We start from the raw sequence: 15,361 nt of genomic DNA, 5'->3' as shown, positions 1-15,361 counted from the left end.
AGTACGAGCTAATTATGCAATTCTGGGCATCCAAGTATTATATTAGACCTTTGGGAAAGCAGATTGCATCCAGGCAGAGAGCCTGTGCCATATGAGAGCAGCACAGACCAGACGATCCTTTATCTGTGCCAGTATACCTCGCAGTCAGTAACTGGCTTTAGCTTTCATATACTCACTAAGGCAGGCAGTGTATCCCAGCAAAGGCTGGTGTGGAGTCACAGCATGAAAAGAGAACTCAGGACAGGGGAAAGGGGTGCAGCATCCCTTTCATCCGTGTCTCTTTCATGTCCTCTGTTCACCGACAGACCAGCCCTTGAGTCCATGACTGAACTTCACAAACCAGAAGCCCAGGCTGAGCACAGGATGCACCAAGAAGGCACAAAGCACATGCAGCTTCCCAGCCAGTGGGAAACCCACCACCTGCTGGCAGAAAAACTGAGTCAGAGGTGGACAGGAAGTAGGGCATGTGGGTGCCCTGCTTCACAGTCCCTGAAGTCGCAAAGCTTGTGCGGGCACTGGCTGGAGAGGCCAGTGGTCCTGGCAGGTGGCACACAGAAAACAGGTCTCCTGGAGCATCCTGGGGCATTAAGGACAGAACACAGCACACTCGAGCATCAGACGAGAAAGAACTAAATCCCGCAAGGCTGTGATCTAGGCTATCATTTACTGGAGCTGTGACGATATTAGGTAAATTTATTAATGACAGCATTAGTGCACGTGGATTCAGGCTTAGGTAATGTTGTATCACCTAAGAGAACAACTTTTCTTCAGCTGATGTGTAGACGCATGAAACCTGAAACACTTTCTGCAAAATAACTGAACAATTATCTGAGGAGAGCCCACCAATGAGCTGAGTAATCTGAGCAGAGTCGCGCGGCTGAGTGCTTACTTACTTTAATTATTTAAAATAATTAACCACTATGTGGAAATGGTTTTAATGTCAAACTATGTACTATTTAAGATGAAGCCAGCCCTTTGATACTATGCAGAGAGACATTCCAGAGAAAGGAAAAATACTTTGTTTAATTACAGTAACCTGGACAATTGTTTTTCATGAATTGATGTCTCTAAAGAGCAAGTTTTTATTTCTCTATTACATATAGAACAACTAAAATAATTCCCAAAACAACTAAGAACAATTCCCCAAACGGCAACATGTAAGGAGGAAGATGAGCATGGCTCTGTTCCCTAGACACGTGGTTAACGTTATTATTGTCAGTAAATGAAAGGAGCAGGGTTGAATGCAATTCACATCCCTGCAGAGGCCTCCGGAGGCATCAGGGAGCCAGTTCCAGACTCCTCTGGCTGACCCTGGTCAGGTCTGAAGTTCACCAAATCACAGGGCAGGGAAAGAATTCTGATTCCAACTTGTGTAGTCCAGTCCTTGGGGGAAGAGTTAGGTTTTGCAGAGGTGATACCCCTGGGCAAAACTGGCAGGGTAGGGACTGCCTCTCACGTCTTGGAAGACAAAGAATCTGTGTGGACGTGACGGTGTTTGAGTAGAATCTCCAGAGTGGGGCCACAGAGCTGCGTCTCTTTCGGGCAGCCTGTGCTATCAGCAACTGTCAGCATAACATGAAATATCCCTCAAATTAAAAAGTGTATGAATGAACCTGCCTCTTCCTTCTCAAATGAAACCCACAGGGAAACAGTGTTTGACAAAGTCCCAACTCTTGGTTGACATTGTGCGTGACCTTGGGTAAATCCCTGACCCCTTCTAGGTGTTAAGCTTCCTCCCTGTAGAAATGAACCACCAACCAATTCCTTGTCCGTGCGCATTGCAAAGGCGGGTCCAAAGCCACCTCTGCTGTTTTCGTTGTAAAATATGGCACTGATGAGTGGAAGGCCACACATTTAATCTCTGGGTGGGCTGTTTAACTTTGTTATGTTACATGACCACACACTTGATCTTAACCAGGGCCTTGGATCAAATAAAATATCAATTTGTCTCGAGTTTGTTTCAGAAAATATTCTGATGCTCTGGTTTTATCCTGGTTCAGTGGTTTTCAAAAATATAGGTTTGGTTTCTGTTCAGAGGTTCTCACTGGATTTTAAAACACTACAACAAGAAATGTTGGCATCACTTCTTCGTACACGATGCGAAGTTCAGTTTAAGGTTCGCTGACTCTGGAGTCCATTCCAGCTCTGAGCATACGCTGGAAACCGTTCAACTCTCAGCTCCTAAACTTATCATCAGCTACCTCAGAAATAGTCACAAAGGACCAAGGAAGGAGACAAGGGAAGAGTCAGTGCACTTCCATAACCCAGGCTGTGAAGAGAAATCCTGCTGGAGGCGGGGAATCAGATCTTATGTAAGCACCACCCGAGAGGGCTCAGGCACAGAAACTGCTGCTTTGCCTGTTTTTCTGCATCTTTCCAACCCTGCCAGTGAGACATGGCTGGCTGCCTTTGCCATCGGATAAACCGTAGGCAGCATCATGATCTCCTGTCCAATCTTAAGAAATGAGGAAAAGATAAAAAATGCAAACTCAGCTCAGCGGTCGCTGGTGGCCAGTGAGAATCCATTACGAAAGCCAAAGCCACACAGATGCTGTAACCCTCGAGGGGCTGATGTCCTCTCCTCCACTTCCCCATGCTCCTCTATGCCCTGCAATCGCCCGTCAGCCAAGGACTGGACCCTGCGCCAGGGCAGGACCAAGCTCACAAGCTGCCCCCTGGGAGCGACTTGCTCTCTCAGAGAAACTTCTGTGATTTTCAGAAACTTCGCATCTATTTTTATTTATTTCCTCCCTGGTCTCATAGATACCTTTTTCTTTTAATTTTTATTACTTCTTGTTTGTGAACATACTGCCCACAATCGTCACAGGGAGTTGGCACACTTCGTACACGTCTTAATCCTGTTTTCATGCCCGCATCCCTCCACCTTTGGGTCTCTGGACCTTTTGCAGAAGATTTATTTCCTATCATGTCTTTTATTTTGTTCTTTAACTATATTTTGGGTTTCTCATATAAAAGAAACCATGCAATATTTAAGCTTGTGTGTGTAATTTATCTTACTTAACATTATGGTTTCAAGGTGCATCTATGTTCTTACAAAAAACAAAGCTTATCCATCTTTAGAGCAGTGTGCTACTCCACTGCATGTAAATACCACATTTCCCTTGTTCATTCATCTACTGATGGTCAAAGAGACCTCTTTCAAGTGGTCTGAATTGTGCTGCTAGAATCATGAGTATGCAAAGATCACTGTGATATCAGGTCTACAACTCTTTTAGAAAGATTCCTAGAAGAGGGATATCTGGGTCAAACAGAATTTCTGGCTTTAGGGTTTTATTGATTTATTTTTTTTTTTGAGAATTGCCTTATTGATCTTCATAATGGTTACCTACTTTACACTCCCACTAACAGTGTAGAAGTTTCCTTTCCCCTACGGCCTCATAACCATTTGTTACTATTGATTTCTTGATGATAGCTATTTTTTTCCAGAGTAAGATGAAATCTTACTGTTAGGAATAAAAAAGAGAAAAATGAAGATAATAAAATGGAATACAGTCTAGGCTTTGTTGATAAAGCATTTACCAACTAATAAAGGAATCTACATTAAAAGCAAGAGGAAATTCACCTAATAGTACAAATGATATAGGAGTAAATCAGGGAATGTGCTCGGTACACTGGAATAGAGCGGCGGAGAGTATAATGCAGATAATCTGGGGAAAGGTTTGAAGATAATGAACTTCTAGCAGAATTTATTTGGTGGATGAGAAACAGGGCGTCCCAGAAGTGAGAAAAGCAGGTAGAATGTCTGAGAGGTGGGAAGGGATTGCATAGGTAGAGAGGACATTTGTGTGACTTTCTCAGCAGGAGAAAAATCAATCTCCAGAGGAAATCAGAGCCTCCGAGGACACAGGAGGGCAGTGCTCGATATGAATAATCAGATTTTAAGTTGATTTAACAGGGAGTTGGAAACCTGCTGAGGGTTTAAGGGAGATGATTCAGATTTGGGGCTGACAGCCTTGGGAATGTGGGGGCACAGTGCGGTGGCCTGGGGCAAAGGCAGAGGGCTCTGCCTGGAAGATGTGGAAAGAACGGCTTCTGGTAACCGCAGAGCAGTCTTGTGAAATCTGGATGCTCTCATATTTTCCAATTCAGAGATATAAACATTTCCCCGGGGAGTTTTTCATCACTTAAAAACAAATCCTTTCTCTTCCCCATCATCTGATATTCAGACCTTTCCTGGTGACCGTTGAATAGAAGGGTAACAGATGTGACAATGACGCTTTACAGGGAGGCCATTCTTCCCAGGAGCACACGGGGACAAGCAGCCAAATGGGCCATGTGGCATCTGCAGGATGTGTCAGCCATCCCTGGAGCCCTTGTGGGAAGGGCTCATCGGTGTTGCCTGGACATGAAGACAGATTCTCCCTTCATCTGAACAGCAGACCCTCTGCCCGCTGTGGATGGGTGTGTCCAGCACAACATCTGGACACTTGAGGAAGGTTTAAAGCACCGCAGGAGGCCTCTGCTCTCCCATCAAGGCTTGCATGATCCCACTAGTCCTGGCAGGGGAGATTTGCATCATCCAGCTGAGCCAAGAAAACCTCGAAGAGACTATGTGACTTGCTCGAGCCACACAAATTCAAACTGGAGATCAAGGGCTCAACTCCAGATCATCTCACTCCAAGTTCCAGGCTCTTTTTCTCAACACCAAAAGACTGGCAGGAGTAGCTCTTCATGTGTTAGTCATTGATCTGACTTCGTCTGCTTCGCTTTCTGAAATCTGTACGCCCCGTCCTGAGAACAGCGCATGACTACACCATTAGCAAATTCGTTAATGTGAACATGCCGTGTAAGTCACGAGGAGCCTAACCCAATTACCCTTTCTCTGATTGATGTTTGGTAGGAACACAGAGGATTTTTGTTTGTGGTGAGCCTTGCAGCATGTTGTAAACATCAGCATGCAATATATTAAGTGTCTAAAAGGAATTGTAGTATTTTCAAGGCTTGTTAAAGAATGGAAATGTTAAGCCACATTAATACTGATAGTTTAGCTCTGAGAGCTACAATGATGCAAGAACTACACAGCTCTTTCAAGACTTTTGAAGCTTATGAAAGGAAGATAAAGTAGAGAGAGAGAGATATCACTAAAACTTATCAATTCAGAGTAAACCTAGTTGAGCCATCACTGTATTAATAAGTGCTGCTTACCTGATTTTTATTCTTCAAGACATCAGAATCTTGCTAATGCTATTTAAGATGATGGTATTTAGCCAATAGACAAAACCCTCCATGAGAAGTTCTCTATCACTGAGACCTTACAAATATTAGAGGGACAGTGACTGACTATAGTGACACCGGCTTTTGTGGGAGACATTTGAATACAATCATAGCGAGATAAGAACTTTTGATGTGCAAAGGGAATTCAGTTCTTATATTTTCTCTGACTGTCCCCTTCCTTGAAAACATCTATCTCATCGTCCTTTAGAAAAATATGTTGTCCGACCTTGCAAATATGTTCTATGGAATAATTTAATTCAGTGTTCCAGATGCCTTCTTCCAATCTTCCCCCAAGACCAGGGAGCTTCATGGAAGCCTCCCCGAGTTCTGGGAAAGAACAGAGAGCTTATTTTTAGGCTCTAGTGCCTATTGAGTGAGGGGCTGTTCTGGCTGGTTACGTAGAGTATTGTTGGCTCTTGTGACACTGATCCTGTGTGATTGGCCAGCACACTCCTCAGGGGCACCCTGGTCCCCTGTTTTCCCCACCCAAAGTCCCCCCTCTTGCAGTCCCAGCCCCAGAGGCCTTCTAATTCTTTGGGCCTCTCGACACTCTTCTCCCTTTCACACAGGGAAGGTTGTTGGAACTTCTAGACTTCCAACACCACACATTCCTTTCCTGAATGACCAGGTGCTCAAAACAGAAAATGCAGAGACCAGACACTGACATGATGGAGATGCTGAACATCAGAAGCGACTTCCTCAATCTCTGCCTTGGAAATGGAGCCCTGTGGACCTGAGTAGGGAGAAAGTCCTACCCATTGATATCAGTGTCCCTAAAAAGTCATTACAAGATGGATTTGGTGACAGCTGAACACCGTTCTGGTTGGATCGGCTACTTCTCTGCAGTTGCAGATGTTGCTGGGGTAGCACTGACCAGGAACCAAGAGTGAAATCAGGAACAGGAAGAACATAGGATAGAAGATCTCTCTGACTCCTGCAGCCTGGGTGCCTTCATCCATTACTCCTACCAGAGGCGTCTCTCAGAAAGCAGCCGACAGAGCAGACTCAGGGTCCATGGAGCCCCAGAAAGCCAGCGTGGAAAGGCGGGCTGAAGCTGAGCTACAATAAAGAGCCTCAAAAGAGCTGTGCATCTCCACATAGCAAGGGTAACACTTTCAGTGGGAAAATCTTAGCAGAGACAGTAGGCATTCAGTTCTTAAAATTTTAATAACTGGCTGGGTGTGGTGATTCATACCTGTAATCTCAGCACTCTGCAGCCCGAGGCAGGAGATTTGCCATGAGTTCGAAGCCAGCCTGGGATACATAATGAGACCCCATCTCAAACAACCCCAAAGAAATTGTAATAACTACCACATACTCATTCATCCAACATTGTTTTTGTCTTCTAAGAGGTGTTATCATCTCTCAGCGTTGGTTTATTCACTTGTTAATACTAACATGAGCTTATTATTAATTTAATTTTAAAAGCTTAGCAAAGTGATATGCTGATTGTGAGCTGTAACTGAACACAATGGAAACCCGAGGGAAGTGGAACGACTGAGCCTATCTGCTACCACATAAGCTGCGGAGCACACCGGGGGCCTAACGCGGGAGTGTGTCTTGTCATGTGTTGTTTTTGCTGACATACACAATAATACAATCCTTCCTATTCCAGCTACACACCCTATAAAAAACCGGAGGGGTAAAATGTACTGCCCTGATGAACCAAGTGTCCTGTGAATGGTGGAGCAGGGAAGTGTTTCTACTTTGACTCCAAAACTTAAGGGTAACAAACTGCATAATTTTGACAAGTATTGAATTTTCCCGGTTCTCAATAATGTGGTTAGTTATCCTCTCCATTAATTTTCCTTCTAAGGACACATTCTTTTCAGTTTAAGAGAAGAGAGTGGAAAATATATAATCAGATGTGCAACCCTTATGTTTGCCCAGTGCTTCATCACTGTTTTTAGCACCAGCCTTTGCCTGCATCTCCCCCATGTGCAATTCACACCAGGCTGCACATGCTTTATTTTGCACACAGGAGACACAAGGAGCCTGGATCAACATCTTTCACTTCCAGAGACGATCAACTGCATTCCCACGCAGGGATGACCCGCTGGTCCTGCGGCCCAATCCACCAGTCTTCCGTTGCTCATTCCCACTTCTCTGGAATCTGCTAAGTTGCCATCTCTTCAGAAAGACCTTTCCGGTGACCCCATTCGTTCCCATTACTGCCACTCTGCCTCCCGCTGTGGCTTCTTTCTTCCCCATGAAGCTGAACAGTCCCGGAAGCTCTACAACACGTATTTCCTTGTGTGCTGTGTGTCTCCCTGTTAGACCTGACACATTGGTCAGGACATTGTGCACAGCTGTGACAGGGCAGTGACTGATGCAAAGCATGTGCTCAACAATATATGGTCCACGCCTGTGTTTTATTCAATTTCCTTTCACTTTGCTGTTTAGTTAATTCAGACACAAGTGGAATTAGCAAATACATCCGTGCTGTGTTAGGACATAACAATAAAAATGGTAAGATAGATTTTGCCGTTTATGAATCCTAATCTAGACCTGAATATAATAATTTGACCCCAAAATGACACCGAAGAGAGAGTCATAAATAGTATTTTTCAGTATATAGAGATAAGTTAGAACCCCTGCTTGAAAGGCAGAGACAACTCGAAACTGCTTCAGCAAACAGGAGTTTATTTGATCACATGTAAAAATGTAAGACACCATCTTCAAAGTGGGTAGGAAGGTTCATTGATGACAGGACAGACCACTCCCTTCCTCCACTGTCTGTCTCTGCTCTCCCCTGTGCTTTCACTCACAGATCCCTGCCAAGACTACCATGAGATGAGACGACACCTGAGCTGCACGGTTACTTTCTGTCCGCAGACAGCTCTTCCCCGGAGGTCTGATGGTTCTTACAGGATTCTCGTTGGCCAAGCACGGCTGTGCCTCCTCAGAGCCCCTCGTCCTGGCTTCCTGCTCAGCTGCGGTTATACACCTCCCTCTGGATGTGAAAGGGTGAGTTTGTGAGCTGTAAGCACAAACTCTACAGGAAGCCAGTGTGTTGTTACCTGTCCCTGCCCCAACTGACAAAATGTACAGATCTCCATTACTCTGTGTTGGTACCACATTTTCTACACATTCAGAGTTTACATTGTCTCCTATTTGTTGCTAGCTTTTCCCAGAAGCTAAGGAAAGGGCAGTGTCACCGAGGAAATTATTATGGTTGATACACTGTATCAAATTGAGAAGTTTAACTGAGAGACTGGAAGGCAGGGAGATTTTGTGAGTGCTACACAGGCCCTGAAGGGAGAGGGTAGGTGGCCTGTGTACCATATAAGGGAAAAGAGGTTTTTTGTTTCTTTTTGCTCTGACTACTGCCTTGAAATGTTGCCCCTGTGCCATGCCACCCAGCCTTAGAGTCAGCTGATTATGGACTGAAACCTCCACAAAATAAACTTTTCCTTCTTTCATTTGGGGTGTTGGGTGTTTTGTCTCAGCAACATGAAAAAAGTAACCAAGACAGAATCTGTGCTAGGAATGGGGCCATTGCTGTGACTGTACTTGACCATTTGGTTTAAGAACCTTTGGGAGTGGCTTGTGGGAAGAGTTTGGAAAGGTTCAGAGATGTCACCTGAATGAATGGAGCTGGAAAACCCTAGGCTGTTCTGCAAGGGAGATTCTGGTCAGAGCTCAGGAGACCAAAAGGTTGATAGAAAACCTGCTTGTAAAGACCAGATTTGGGAGCTTTCTACTGTTAAGAAGGACTGCATTGGTTGTTGGACTCCACAAGATGTATGTTAATGCCTGGCAGAAAGTTTGTCTGTATTTTGCTCATGTCCAGAGAATCTGTCTGAGATGGAGAGTAAAGGCTGCAGACTGATTAATCTGGCAGAAGAAATTTCAAGGCAGATGAATGTTGGCAGTGGCATGGCTATTGTTGGGGGCTTTTAGCCAGATTTATGTTGTGAATCAAGAGAAAAGAGCACAGAAGGTTGATTTAAAATATTGTGAGATTAGCCAGAAAGCTATGGGTTGTAAAGATAGAGCTGAGATCTTTATTACGGAGAAGGAACAGAATAGAAAAAAATGCCTGGGGCATCCCAAGAAGCATCAGGTCTCCACTCCTTGCAGCCTCAAAATTGCAAAAGTGAAAGACTTTGCTCGGGGGAGAAAACTGCAGAGTGCCAGGTTCCAGAGTGGCGAAAGAGGCCACAGGAGGTTCCAAAATGACAGCAACTGCACCAGATTCCAGAATAGTGGTGACATAGAAAAGCTGTTCCTCACAATCAGGTTCAGAGAGCTCAACAATCCAGGTACTTGACCCCTCCATCCAAGAGAGAGGGAAGACTGATTACTTCTCCACCTGGCAGCAGACCCCAGCATCATCCATGTGGTGCTGGTTTTAGATGCACACAGAATGCAACAGTTCTTAGGTTAAAACGCCTTTCACCTTGATTTCAGAAGGTCTGGGAGGCCAAGCAGTGTGCCCCTGAAAGGCAGTATGTGAAACTGTGAATGTCAAGCCAAAGGTGCAGTGGAGACCCCAGAAGTTTGGAAAAGCCAAGCATGTGGATCATCTATGGAAACCTGCAATGAGGGAGCAAAGCCAGCCCAAGAGAGAAGCTGTGGGATTGATAACCACTAGAAATGCCACAGGGGTGGAATCACACAAGCCCTTTGGAGCTTGCAATTTAGAACAGATTGCTTCAGATGCTGGAGTGCAACTACAGGATTTAACATTTGCCCTGCTGGATTTTAGACTTGATTTGGCTCCAATCCTTTGTACCCTCCTGTTTGTAACTTTTGGAATGGGAATGTTTATCTTGTGCCTTTGCTTGTTGGAAGTGTTTAACTTTGTTTTCATTTGCACAGGGGCTTGCAACTAAGGGTTAGCTTTCTATCTTGGAGAAGACTTAGGATTTGAAATTTTCAGCAGTGCTGAAACTGTTAGGACTTTGGCAACTCTTGCAGATGAACTAAATGTCTTTTACATGAAGGGATGTACATGAGTCTTTGGGGGGCCAAGAACAAAATGTTATGTTTCCAATGTAAGATAATGTTGATAGATTTAATGCTGGTTCCTAAGGATTGTTAAGCTGTGTTATAATGTTCAAGTTGCAAAATGTTAAGAATAAGCATGGCTTTGTATCTGGAGGCTGATTTAAAGAAATGTGTCTGGTTGCCAAGTTGACAAGGGGTGGATTGTTATAGTTGATATATTGTGTCAACCTGAGAAGTTTAGAAGCTTAACTGAGAGATTCAGCAGAGAGCTGGTTTCTTACTTTGCAAATATCCTCATCCTGTGCAAGAGGAGGGCAAGGAGACTTTATGAGTGCTACACCCACCCTGAAAAGGGCTGTGTACAATATAAGAGAGAAGAGGCTTTTTTTCTTTTTGCTCTGGATGCCTTGAAGTATTGCCCCAGCACCATACCATCCTGCCTTAGAACAAGTTGATTATGGACTGAAACCTACACAAACAGTGAGCTAAAAAACTTTCCCTTCCTTCATTTTGGGTGTGGAGTATTTTGACTCAGCAATGAGAAAAAAGTAACCAAGGCAGTAATAAAAAAGAAAAATAAAACCATTACATTCTTTAGGATACTGAGTATAAAATTCTATGCAAGCCGTAATACACAATATTATTTACATGATAAAAATAATTATATGTAAAATTTTTAAAATGGATTTAGTAAAGAAAGATGAGATTGTTAAAACAGGTGTGCAGTTGGCAATACAAGATGGAAATAGTCAGCTATTGCTTGGAGACAACTTTGAAGACTATGCATTTTCTGATGGTCCAGTTTAGCAGACTGATATAATGCTGGCCACTAGAACATATTCTACTGTTTGTTCTCCCCTTCTGTAAAATGCATGCTCTCTATCATTTAAGGCAATGTTAATCATTAAGTGCACTGTATATAAATAATATTATTAATAGCTAAAATATATTAGTATGCACTGTTTAAACACATTCCCACATACTAAATCCTCTATCTCCATGAGGTCAGGGTCGGTAGTAGGCACTTTTATTACCTCTCTCTTGTCATGGAGAAAATGGATGTCCAAATGTTTAAGCAACTTGTCCAGGGGGTGTGGCCAGCTCCAGGTCAACTACATGACCTCCACCCCTGCTGCAAAGAAACAGTTCAAATCCGAAGGCCTGGCGAAGGCACCTCTGAGCTTTCAGGCCCACAATCACTGCTTCTTTCTAGATCTCCTATTACACTGGCCACTGCAAACACAGTTGACATTTTATGCTATCTCAGCCTTCACCTGCAACGTTCTGCTTTGTCACATCTAATTTTCTCTTCCAGTAATTTAACACTTGCTCATTCTATCTATTCAACGCTTGTGCATAATGTGGAATTTGAATTATGAGTTTTCCTCCCTCTCCCAGAAACCAACATACTTTTGAGTATAAAACAGCTGCTCAATACATAGAAATTAATTCTCTTTGGTTACTGAAAATTCCTTTATGTATAATCATAAAGTCTCAACTTTGGCATTTTTTGAAACTATCATAAATTTTCATTTCCCTTGCAAGAATGTTCATCCTCCATGGTTTTTACAGCTGTGGAAGAACAAGAGACAAAGCCATGCAAGGCACAAGCATCGTTTATGCGACACGTACTTACAGTGGTGCAGCGTTTGAAAGCTGGTCATGAGTACGAAAGTTCGGCTAATAAACCCGAGGAGCTGAGATCATGTCTGTATGGCCACATCAATGCCTCACATGGCAACTAGTCTGGTGGCCATTGAATACATTTATCTTCATCACTCAGTGAATAAGAAATTATTTTCACAGACAAGTGAGGTGGCAATGGTAGTTTGTTTGTTTATTTATTGTATGTTTTTGTCCCCATACAGGCAAATGTTTTTACATATTTGCACACTTGATTGCAAACTACAGATCATATTCAAGCTATTTTCATAGAGAATACATTGATTATACCGCTCACAGAATGCTGCGGTGGTCAGAGGAGTGGGGGTGGAAGCTGGGTGAGTGGGAATGGACCCCACTCACCCTGCTGCTCTCAGCATCCGCTGAGAACTGCAATTTTCTGAGCAGAGGCTGAGCAAAGAATGCTCCCACGGGACTTCCATCTCCATCGCATAAAAAACCCGTGGAAGGAGCACAGCGGCAGCCCAGGTGTCAGCCTTTCAGTGCCACCTGAGTGAGTGAGCCTGTGCTCAGCACAGCGGGGCTGAAGAGAGCGCTGGCTTCCAGCTAGTGAGCAAAGCTTCGAAGTCAGTGGTGCCCAAGATGGGAGAAAACTCTTTTCCAAGTTTCTGGATTGTATACATGATGACATTTTAGTCTTCATAGACCTTTTAGAAAATAAAGAAAAATTAAAAGCAAACTAACCATACTATTTTAAAGTGGTGATGATTTTCAATGAATGCATAAGTCTGAAGACTGACAAGGATCTTGATTCTATAACCTGAAACAAATCCAGATATTTCTGTGGAATTTACTTTATCCCAAAGATTAAACTGATTCTGAGGTGATATTTACAAAACAAAGAAAATGAAATGCAAAAAAAAAGCAGATTAAAAAAACTGACCTTCCCTCAAAGCAAATATAACATAATGATAAAGATAGAAGTGATGATGATGATGATGATGATGATGATGATGATGATGATAAAGTTGATTATACCTTCTGTGGCTAAACACATGGCAAAAGCATCATTTCTGATTCTTACAGTGCATTGTTAACAAAGAAAGCTCTGGCATGTTTGAAGCTGCAGTCAGATTTGCATCTCACTTGGGTGACTTTTTACATGCCAGGAACTGCCTTACAAAGTTAATAAAGACATATGGCTGTGCATCAATTAGAGGTATCCGTCAGCACACCAAGGCCGTGGAGGGAATAAGTCATGTATAATTGGCTATGTTTGAGCCTCTCCCTCCAGCAAAGAGGTAAGGGCAGTGTGTGTGGGCATGGTGCATTTGGCACAAGCGAACTGCTCCAGTCCAGATGGTTCAGTTGTTCAATACGCATGCAAATTGCTCTCTGCAGAATAAGCTGCTAAGACTCTTCATTGTTTTTCCAAGGCTTCTAGAGACACTATCCTGTCTATGTGAGACAGAAGTGAATCCATTATTTATATTTTGTGATTAAAATAAAAGAAAAAGTTTAAATCATCTTCATCTCAGTATACTAAACACACTATGATTTCTATTCTTATTGGAAAAACGTATCTAGAAATTTGTTCTTATCATTAACAATGGTTGACTATAAACATCCAAAATATTTTCTCGCTAAACAACACCTAAGCATTTCCTAATTTAATTAGTCCCATTATTTTAGCCCTGAAATGATTTAGAAACTTGTGAAACATTTTGGCACATTGGGATAAAATTTCTCATATTAACTCATGTTTTTTTTTTCAGTCGTTTAAGTTTTTGAGACACTGTGTGTTTATTTCCAACTCCTGGGCCCAAATGAACCTCCTGTCTCAGCCTAAGTAGCTGAGAGTATAGTCATGTGCCACCATGCTTGGTGTTATTAGCTCATATTTTAAAAAGAATATAAGGTGGATAGATTTTCTCTTTCAACTCATGTGAGTACCATTTAGCCATAAGTACCAGATCCTTCAGAGCAATGGAGAAATTAACTCTTATCAACCACATGAACCTAAGAACAATTTTTTTCCTGACCTCTTATGAAATTCTGAGAATCCATTAATCCTGTGGTAGTCCATATGATAATTTGAAGGCTTAGTATGACCAGATTTAGTGCCAGAGATGGGGTCCTGCTGTTGTTCCCTGAGCTTCAGACACTGTACTAGAAATCTTAAACAACAGTGATAACATATTGTTGTTGAACAAATATTAGCTAAATTTTTCTGAGCATATTTCATGCCAGACTATTCTAAACACTTTTCATGCATTGCCACCTTTATCATTGTTGTGGCCTTATTTAAATAGATATTCTCGACAGTGCCATTCTACTGAGCAGGACAAGGCACAGAGAAAGTCCAGCAACTCACTTGAGAGCACCACTGCTGAGTGGGAGAGCTAGAGTTTCAACATGCAGTTCGGCTTCAAGTTTTCCTTCTCAGAACTGAAGAAGGCTCAGTGACCTAAATTGAGAAAAATGACCCCTCCAGACCTTCTAAGTACGTGGAAAAGCTATCTGTCATTTCTTTTTTCCTGAAAGGCCAGAAATCATGAAACTGTTAGCACAGAACTGGTTTATTGTCTTCCATTAAATCGGTGGAAGCACACAACACTGGTGCTTCTGTTGAAATTTCCTGTTTACTTATTTCTCAGTGAAAGGGATCCTCTCAGTGGGCTGTGCTCCTGCAGGGCGCAGTTGTGTGAGCTGACATTCCTCGAAGCAAGCAGAGACCATGTTATCATCATCACGCACACTGACTGACTAGAAACGCAACCATTCACTAAGCAAATCTGGTTTTTTCTTTCTCAAGAGCAAAATCCTTTTACTCCAAATATGACTTGACATACAACAGACCACAGTGAAAAAGACCGGAAGAACAATGAAAGTGACTAAAAAATTTAAGCATATAATCTAACATCTGCTAACCCCTCCCCTGTAATCTAATAGAAGACATTGAGTCTCATATCCATAGTTGAGCAATTATCACATGTTCATGTAGCTGACAAGTATAATTTTATGTGGACTACAGTTTAACTTCATTAAATGCTTAGCCAAAATGATAATGCTGCTTAGAACAGCCAACTAATAGATGTAAAAAACAAATAAGCTCATTCAGCATGAAGTATAAAATGAAAAACCATCCATGGGATTAAAAAAATAGAGTAGCAACTCATTGTTCTAACTTTTATGGATTTTTCTCTAATGTAACGGGTTCAGATTTTAGACACTATTCATTAGAACTGTGATAAAAAATTTGAATAATTACCATGAAGAAATGTGCTCAATTATGTTGTATCAGCTTCATATATATGTGTGTGTCTCTGTGTGTGCATATAGTCTACAGGCCATACATATACATGCATGTGTATATGTATATATGTATATATGTAGCCAAAAATGTCTGCCCAAAAATATATATACACAGTTCAGCAGTTTGCTGTACTAATAAATATCTGGAAGCTAATGGTCACCACTTGGTAATTGTAGAGGCCAAAGATAACTTATATTAATCTCATAAAGTCTCAATAAACTTTATATTAAAATA

At 42.3% G+C, this 15,361-nt stretch overlaps 1 long non-coding RNA gene across 1 annotated transcript in view; it reads left to right on the top strand.

The window, feature by feature from the left end:
* The window catches only part of LOC134473177 (uncharacterized), a 19,198-nt gene extending 3,837 nt beyond the window's left edge, over positions 1 to 15,361 (top strand). The window contains exon 2 of the long non-coding RNA XR_010043282.1: positions 7,217 to 15,361. This is a non-coding gene — a long non-coding RNA (uncharacterized LOC134473177). The remainder of the gene's footprint in view (positions 1 to 7,216) is intronic.

Source organism: Cavia porcellus, unplaced genomic scaffold (genome assembly GCF_034190915.1).
Source record: "Cavia porcellus strain 051 isolate PalLab524CR breed Dunkin Hartley unplaced genomic scaffold, mCavPor4.1 scaffold_26, whole genome shotgun sequence".
Classification (NCBI taxonomy): Eukaryota; Metazoa; Chordata; class Mammalia; order Rodentia; family Caviidae; genus Cavia; species Cavia porcellus.
Note: the sequence above shows the minus strand (reverse complement) of the source record. Positions and strands in the feature narration are given on the sequence as shown.